This window comes from Pinus tabuliformis, chromosome 2_2, assembly GCF_031772625.1.
Source record: "Pinus tabuliformis cultivar Carrire ecotype Pingquan chromosome 2_2, CPIR1, whole genome shotgun sequence".
Taxonomy (NCBI): Eukaryota; Viridiplantae; Streptophyta; class Pinopsida; order Pinales; family Pinaceae; genus Pinus; species Pinus tabuliformis.
Window position 1 is genome coordinate 719,527,965 of NC_142300.1, and position 9,268 is coordinate 719,537,232.

General features: G+C 36.5%; 1 protein-coding gene across 2 annotated transcripts in view; it reads right to left on the bottom strand.

Annotated features, from left to right (window-relative positions):
• LOC149194695 (uncharacterized) overlaps positions 1–8,044 on the bottom strand; it is a 31,681-nt gene extending 23,637 nt beyond the window's left edge. Inside the window, exons 1-2 of one of the 2 annotated variants that reach the window (XM_089405142.1) lie at positions 7,778–8,044; positions 6,707–7,217 (exon numbers count right to left, since the gene is read on the bottom strand). The gene's annotated coding sequence lies outside the window, so the exon portion shown is untranslated. The remainder of the gene's footprint in view (positions 1–6,706; positions 7,218–7,777) is intronic. The other variant, XM_089405141.1, reaches the window with a different exon arrangement.
• Between the last annotated feature and the right edge of the window lie 1,224 nt (positions 8,045–9,268).

Consider the following 9,268-nt stretch of genomic DNA (forward strand, 5'->3'; position numbering starts at 1 on the left):
ATCCCATTGTCTCTGAATTCATAACACCACCAATTTAAATGTGCATAATTCACTCCCAATTTCAGAATTTAACAGCCAATATGTATAATCTGAACTAAACAAATTTACTTACAAACTTCCTCTCGCCTTGGCCAGGTCTATCATTTCTGTGGCCCTTTACAATTGCTGAAGGCTTACAGCCTTGCTGTTCAAGCCTACTCTCAGTCTCACAATTCTCTCACAATCTCTCTAATGTCCTTTTCTCACAAAAAGCCCTCCTATTTATACAATTTAAAAAAATCATTTAATTAAATGCTCAATCTCTTAAAATCCTCAACAAACCCCTAAATTTCTCAACATCCCTAAAGGATAGGTTTTTATCCCTAAAATCCTTCAATTTATTAAATTTCCTCATATCCTTTTATTAATAAAAAGATATTTACATAAATCCTCACCTTCTCCTATCTAATTCAAATTAATTAATAAAATATTAAAAATCATCACACCCCATATTTACAAATTAATATTATCACGCCCCATATTTACAAATGGAGAAAAAGGTCTTGATGCTCCTGCATCAAATACAAATACTATGAATGGAAATAATATTACTTAGTCAATATATATTTTTTATTTTTCTTTATAAATAAGATTATGATTAGTTCCTATAAAAGAGTTTAATGATTATGATTTGCTACTATGCAAATTATAAAAATCAAAAATCCAAATAAAAGTAATTTTAAAAATCAAATTTATTATTCTTTAATTGCTTTTGCTTTTGTTTAAGGTTAATGGTTGTAACTATTTATACCAGCAGGACTGCAGATCCAAAAATAATTGAAATAACCATCTTAAGTATTGTGCCTTCCTCTGCTGTCATAAATGAATGTGGACAGGCCCAAAAGTAGCATCAAATCAGGGCAAAATCAGCACCTTTCCTCTGCTGTTAAGTTATCCCTGCTGTTGGTTATAACTCCCATCACAAGCACGCCCAATTTCTTGTTGTAGATACTGTGTTTGGGCTTCAAAGGAGTGCCCCATATCCTGATATATCTCCTCAAAAGAACACTCGAACTTCTGAACATAACCCACAGCCACATACTTTTACTGCAGTGCCCTATCTTATGCAAATCTGCCCTGTAAACAATGGGAAACATGCAGGAACGTGGCACAAATGTCCATGATTGAAGTGGCCACAAATCGGCTTTGATTTTCCTTGAAAGATATTATCATGAAAGGTACTTCGAGCTTTCGCATCCTTGGTAGAAGTAATGAAGGAACTTCCTTACATTTATTTTTACTATGCCCTTAATCAATACAGGTGTGGAAAGAAGTTGAACATCAGACCTCACTTCAGCGTTTGTGGGATAAATTGATCCTGGAAGATTGCTTTCAAGAGCACTTTAATAGAAGAGAGCTGAAGGAAATTATAACACTTCCATACTTGATTACTTGGGGAATCTGGTCAGTGAGGAATGCCAGGTTTTTTGCGGATGTCTAAGTGCCCACTTTCAAAGTTTCATTACAAGTGATTTCATTGTTTTCTTCTTATAAGCCTAGTATACAGCCAAAACCCAGTCATATGATTTTGAACAAGGATTATGCATGGAGCTTATTTGATGGGGCCTGCCAGGGTCCAGAACACGTTTGTAGTCTGGGTATTGTGTTATTTACTGCTAAGGATCAGAAATTCACTAGTAAGGCATATATGGTTATTGGTATTAAAAATCAAGCTGAATTTAGAACATTATTTTTCCTATTACAATGAGCTACAAAGAAAAATATACTGCAACTACAGGTTTTTGGGGACTCTGATATGGCTATCAAAAGGATGAACAATCACATCCAGGTCCACAGTTTGAGCCTTTCAGAGTTGGGAATACATTTGGAGGATACCTCTGGTCATTATCAGATGATTAGTTTTACTTATATTTAAAGAACTGAACAGTTTTGCCAATTCACTAAGGAAGCTTTGCATTTGGCTCAAAGTTTTCTTGTTTTAGATGAATTTACTGAGGGGCATCTAGTTTCCTCAAGGTCTTGTTACATTTTAGACTTCTGATCTTATTTGGATGGTGATCTGTAACATGTCAACTGATGATGACATATTTTGATATAGAACTCAATTAGATATTCAAATTTTTGGAACAGCTTATGTAAAGGAAACTGATTCGTCTCTAGTCTTCACAACAAATCTGAGCTCTTCAATAGGAAACTGATCACATGAATTGAGGTTAACATCTGAGCTTATATACTTTCCACTGTGTGAGATATGTCACATTTCTACAATTCCACAGTCCAAGCTTGATTAGGACTATCCGAGGGTATCACAGTGGCTTATCAGAGCTTCTATTTCTCTTGCCAATCCAGGCTTCTCATGGATTTTGATCTTGAGATTCGGGCCTATAAAACTGATTTCTCTCAAGGTTTTGAGCCTCACATATATTATTGCAATTCTATATCCGAGCTTCTAACAACAAGTCCTAGTTTGAAAGGAGCATAATAGTATTTTCCCAAAAAAGTATTCGCTTTTATCTCCTCGGCTTATGTCATGCTTGTATCCCTCTTATCTGTCTTCTTGTGATGTTCTTCACTGAGGTTGATGGGAGGAATGACCAGTTCCAGCTTATATTTATACTATATTTATACTAGTTTTTTACCTTTAATGAAATGACACGTCACTTGGCCAAGGAACATGAGCCTACATAATTCATTTTACCAATACTAATTTTTCTAATTTATAAATTCAATTTCTCTCAATCTAAGAGGAGTTAGAAAGCGAGTAATAGCTCATTCGAAAGGGGAAAGTGTCCTCTACAAGATGGTGTCATTTTCATCCTTAACTAATATCAGTATTCCATCAGTAAAATTATATTTTATGAACTGTAATCATTATTTTATCTGTGGCAGACTTTAGGATTTTATCATTATGTTTTCGACAATGTTTAGGGCTTCCATATTTTTAATCTTTTTGGCAATATCCAAAGATGAGTGTTTCTTCACTTGTTTTCTTTATTTATTAGGATTAGGGCATCTTCAAAGGCATCATGGGCATCTAGGGCTTCATTGATATATGCATACATCTTGGATGAGTTTATGATATATGTGACTGCTGTTGCATATATCTCTAGGTTGTTAGTTTTTATCAACCATGGTTTTCTTTTAAAAAAATATAGAAAATATTACTATGGGTATGAAAAAAAGTTTTACATGCTTTTATGAAGTTTGAAGCTTATGATTCTATGAAATTAATGTTAGATATTCTCATGCTAGAACAGTAGACTAACCCTTCTCAGTACAAGGCCCAATTATTGATTATCCTAACAGATTATTTCTTCTTCCCATGGTGCAGTTAGGCTGTCAATTAGCACTATTGGGCTAGTTTGTATTTCATGCCAATCCCATAACAACTTTCAGATTATCTGTATAAACAACATATAACTGATCTGAGCATTCCCACTTTTGGAATGGCGGATGTCATTAATGATGAAGAGCAGTTTAGTACATTATAAATAAGTGAATGAGCTAGCACAGTAGGTTAAGACGTGGTTGGTGAAAGCCATTAGGCATCTGCATCAGCTAACCTTTCATAAGAGCAGAGTGGAGAGGAGCAGAATTAGGCATTCCACTTTTCACTAATCTAATATGGTTATTGGAGTCTGCAATAACTAAGCTTTCATAAGATTGGAGTGAAGAGGAGAAGAGCTGGGCATTCCACTTTTCAATAAAAACAGAGTGGAGAGGAGAAGAGTTAATGTTGTCTATACATAGTTTAAGGTTTAAGTTCTTAATGTTGCTGCAACAACAAACACTCTCCCAAATGTGTGCCCCCCAGATGTCTGTAAACAACACAAAAATTAACCATATAACCTACAAGCCAATGGCCCTTCTTGTGGAGCTTATCACTGGCAATAATTGATGGATATGCATTGCTTGTAAAGCCCAGTCTACGAAATTCTCTTGTTGTCAGTCTTTTTGTTGTAGCTGATGGGGTAAGGAGAAATTTACTGAACCAGGCAGTGGATCCATTATGCCTGCAGGATTTACTAATTCTCTCATTAAAAACTCATCTGAAAATTCACTATTGCAGGTTACTGCAACATTGACTTTTGCTGCTGCCTGTGCATAAGCGGGTACTACTATTCTCATTGGAAATGATTTAATAGAATGTGCCCAGAACCACTGTGCAAAATATGAAACTGCTACAGCTATCGAATTCTTGAGTTGGTTCATGGTTTCACCATCATTTTTTTTTTACATTTTGGATGTTGGCAAAGAGGTAATATTTGGTGTGCCTTGTTGAAGAAGTCCATTCACACTTAACACCAGAAGTGTATGCAGCTTGATTTTTCCATGAGAATAAAGCTTTCTGCATCAAGCCAATTACCTTTTCGGGGTAATAATGTCCACTGGAAGTTTTGATATGGAAGACATATTAGAGCTAAGCTAAAGGTTACCTAGATTGTCTAGAGTCCATTTCTATATTAGCATGTTTTTTTTAGGGATCTTGGACATATGTTGATATGCAATATTAAGGGCAGCCCCTTCAGGAACAACAAAAACATCCATATCATTGATTTAGATGCACCATACTTCCAATTGGAAATACCCAATCATATTTTTGTCTATACATAGTTTAAGGTTTAAGTTCTTAATGTTGCTGCAACAACAAACACTCTCCCAAATGTGTGCCCCCCAGATGTCTGTAAACAACACAAAAACTAACCATATAACCTACAAGCCAATGGCCCTTCTTGTGGAGCTTATCACTGGCAATAATTGATGGATATGCATTGCTTGTAACCCCCAGTCTACGAAATTCTCTTGTTGTCAGTCTTTTTGTTGTAGCTGATGGGGTAAGGAGAAATTTACTGAACCAGGCAGTGGATCCATTATGCCTGCAGGATTTACTAATTCTCTCATAAAAAACTCATCTGAAAATTCACTATTGCAGGTTACTGCAACATTGACTTTTGCTGCTGCCTGTGCATAAGCGGGTACTACTATAAGATACAGCCAAGTTAAATCAATTTGAGAGCAAGGTTGTTTTAAGAACACAATCTGTCAGAATGATATCGTTACAGTTATGAGGTCTGATGCCTATTCCTAGTGAAACTTACTTATTATCCATGGATAACGGGGATTAGGTTTACCTCAGAAAATTCTATTTTGGCATACTGATAGCAAGAATAGACTATTTAACAAGGAGCAAGATTTCTGTATAGATAGTGTGCCAATTCAGTCAATTTTATGTTTAAGTTCATTACTCATGAAGTCTGGCTCCAATCTCTCACAAAGATTAAGTTTGCAGTGACTGGTATCAGTAATTTCTTTTTGTCTAAAACCCGATTCAATGTTTGATATCAGAATTTTCAACTATTTTATGGCCAGAAGGTTATGGCAAGGAAGTTAATGGATGACCTATTTTATGGCCAGAGCAGGTTATGGCAAGGAAGTTAATGGATGACCTCAACAAGGACCAACCTCTCTAGCTCTTGCAATTTTTTCAAGGGCTAATGCATGTTGGTCCCTCCTCTGCCCCTTTAAATATTTTCAAGGTTCACAGTCGTGGAGCTATATGCATGTTCTGGCTCTAATGCATGTTGGTCCCTCCTCTAGACCTCACAAATTTTTCAAGCTTAGTTCATAGTCGTGGAGCTACATGCATGTTCTGCCTCTGAATAAATTGTTTCCTGGGGAAGCTCTTTCTCGAAGTGGATGTCTTTAGGTTCCTTATGCCGTAGAAGATTTCTCCTGAGTGACATTTTTCTTCTCCAATTTAAGGTTGTTGCTATTGAAATACGCATTATGAGATGCTGCCTCCAGTACTCGGAAGCTTTCTGTCTTGCAATTGCAGAAGGTAAGGTTGTTGCTATTGAAATACGCATTATGAGATGCTGCCTCCAGTTCTCGGAAGCTTTCTGTCTTGCATTTGCAGAAGGTAAGGTTGTTGCTATTGAAATACGCATTATGAGATGCTGCCTCCAGTACTTGGAAGCTTTCTGTCTTGCATTTGCAGAAGGGACTATTGAGACAACATCACCATTTGCAGAAGGGACTACTGAGACAACATACACTGGCAGAAAGGATTATTGAGATAAAATAACCATTTGCAGAAGGGATTACTGAGACAGCATAGTTTTGCACAACTTGTTATCTTCAATCCCAGAAGAAAAATAGCGAAAAAGAAAAAAACATCTATTTTCAAATATTTTATGGCAAATTTCACTCCAAAAAATTCTTATTTTCATGACCACTAGGATTCGCCCTTTCCCTGCCCAAACTCATGCTTAACATTATTTTCCCTTAAATTGTAAGCATCACATATATGTAAATAATGTGTAGTCTACCATGTATAATAGTGCATCAGATCCATATATGCACCAATGAAATTATATAAACAGAAAATATTCTGGACATAAAAACTTTACATCAACGCAGGTTAGAATCTGGATTCTGAAATAAAGGGATATAATTTTGAACTGTGTACCAAATTACCAATTGCAGATGATAAAACATTGCATACTTTGTGCTATTACCGTGGCATCTAGGTTATCAGAGCATGCATCCATGTTACTATCAATAAAACATGCATGTTTTGTGCTATTACTGCAGCATCTAGGTTATAAGAGCAGGCATCCAAGTTATAATTGAAGGAAATATATGGTTCTGCAATCAAAATCTGCTCGCAAGAATGCAAGCATGTTACTGCTATTGGTCTAGTATATCTCAGTTTTTGTTGTTGCTGTATCTGACTTGTGTGTGAACGTCAGTCCAAGCTTGTCACTTTCATTAACAAAGGAAACAGAGGGTTCCGAGTTGGACATTTGTTTGTGGGCCACAGTCTAAGCAACAGAAGCCACAAGGACTTCAACACCGTGAGAGCAAGGATTCAACACCGTGAACGGACCTGCGAGGTGAGCCAGCACCGTGAGCAGGAGAAACGAATGCTCGAGAGCGTTGCAGAGGACCTGTTCGGGTGCGCGAATGGAGCACATGAATGTTTGGCGCGAGGGATCGTTTGAAAATGCGCCAGCACAACCGGTGCCAGCTCGGAAGTGGTGGGTCACCCGTTCCCGGCAAAAGTTGCCGTCGAGCTCCCGAAGAAGAAACGATGGATGGCATGGGATGGATGGCATGGGCATGTATGCATGGTGAGGCCGCTATCGGGTGCATTAAAGGCCCGATAGCAGGCTGGTTAGCTCTGGCCAACAGCTAAAACCATTTCTCTGTTCAGACTTCAAATGCGAGAAATATTCACAAGATTTCAAAATATACCATTAGAAATCAAACTTCAAATACTTCTCTTCTCTGCTCTGAACTCAAAATGCAGTAAAAATGTCAAACATCAAGTTCTGCCCTATAAAGCAATCGCAAAGTAATATCTGATCATCATTTCTATGCTATCACATCGAATGCAAGCAAAATCTGAACAAATTTCTCAAATAATACCTCAAAAGGAAATAAGCATTTAACTAAAATTACTTATATGATAAATGCACACAAATTCAAGGAACAAAGTATGTGATAAGACTCTAATTCTATGCGCACAAATTCAAGGAACAAAGTATGTGATAAGACTCTAATTCTAAGCAACAACTGCACTCCTGGCTCCCGAGCATATATATAATTTAAACTGGATTATTTAGCCCTAAAAAAATAAGAAAAAACAGCCATCAAACATCTTACTTTAGCAAAACGAAAAATTTCAAAAACCCATTCAAAATCCTACTTGACATAACAGTACAAAAAAGCTCAAACCAGAATTAGCTTGAATTTTTTTTCAAATTCCTCATACCCAACACAGGGTGCAGGCGCCTCCTTGCTTCTCCCACCTTCCCAGCCACCAAATCCCAAACTTAACCCTAGTTCTCTTCCCAACCCTACAAAGTTCACGTCACCGCCCCCTCCCTGAGGCCGAAGCCACGGTCGAGGTAAAACAGGCTGAACATAGAAAATGTGCTCACGGTCCAATACAACTGTCCCGCCAAAGCATGGAATACGTTATGATGTGTATGCGACGGTCCAGCTGTGGTAAGTATTCCAGATGTATGATCGATTTCCCGAGAAAAAAAAAAAAAAAATCAGTATGTATTTGCCGAGAAAAAAAAAAAAAATCAGTATGTATTTCCCGAGAAAAATTACAAAACAAATGAAAATAAATTAAGATAAAGAACAAAGAAAAAATTAAAACAAAGGAGAAGCGACTGACGATGAAATCACGCAATGAGATTTGAACTCCAGCTCTTTTAATTTGAGAATATGGAAGTTATTAAAATGGGATCAAATAAAGAAAAAATTGAGGTTAAAATAGTTTATGGAATAAATTGTTTTTTTATTTGGTTAATGTAATTAGCGATTTTTCTATTAAGTCTTACAATAAACGTTTTTAGCTTCTCAATAAATTTCTCACTAAATAAATTATCTCAAGGGTTAGTTGTCAGAGTATCTACATAACTTTCCCTATTGTCTTTGAAGGTCTGGCATTCTAAACGAAATAGTTTTATGTTTTCACTTTTCCGAAAGAACAAAAAATACATACCCTTTCCTCCCACACTTCTTTTGGCATTTTCTTTCACAAAGAAGTTGAAGAGAATTAGTCCTTAATTGAGCAATAAGAATTTTGGCTTCCAAGAAATATTGGCCTCTTTGTACGCTTTTTGTTGATGGTTATGAGTGGGATTAAACACTTCAATATCGTATTTTTTCTTTTTCTCTAACTCTTTGTCCCAGGTACGCTTGTGGAACTTGTCCATAACAAAAAAATATATCTCTTCACTATTATGGGACACATGTTCAAGCAAATACCTCATTTACTAAATCATTTGTTATTTTGTTGCATCCAAGTATTTTTTCTTGCACAATATGTCATTAAAGGCAACCTTAGGCCATCTACCCCCTTCCATTTGCTCAAATTTTTTTAAATACCTTATGACTTGCACCATAACAATTGTTTCAATATGAGCAGCGCATGTTTCACTTAACGAGATAGCATAAGGAACTGCACTTTTAATTATGAATTTGTTTGTAATCAAATGCTTCTGAATTTTCTCAATTTGTTTCCACTGCATGTCAGATATACTGTTGGCCCACAGTTCACAGCCATAGAGAATCATCAGAATCACTACAAGCCCAAAAAGAGCTTAAGTGGTTTGTCAGTCCCATAACTCTGCCTCTCTACACCTATTTTGAAAATCATAAAATGTTTTCCAACCCCCCAAAAATATTTTCTCTCTACAGTCACCCCAGCGTAGATTTTTGTTGAACTCAATTCCAAGGTATTTGTAAT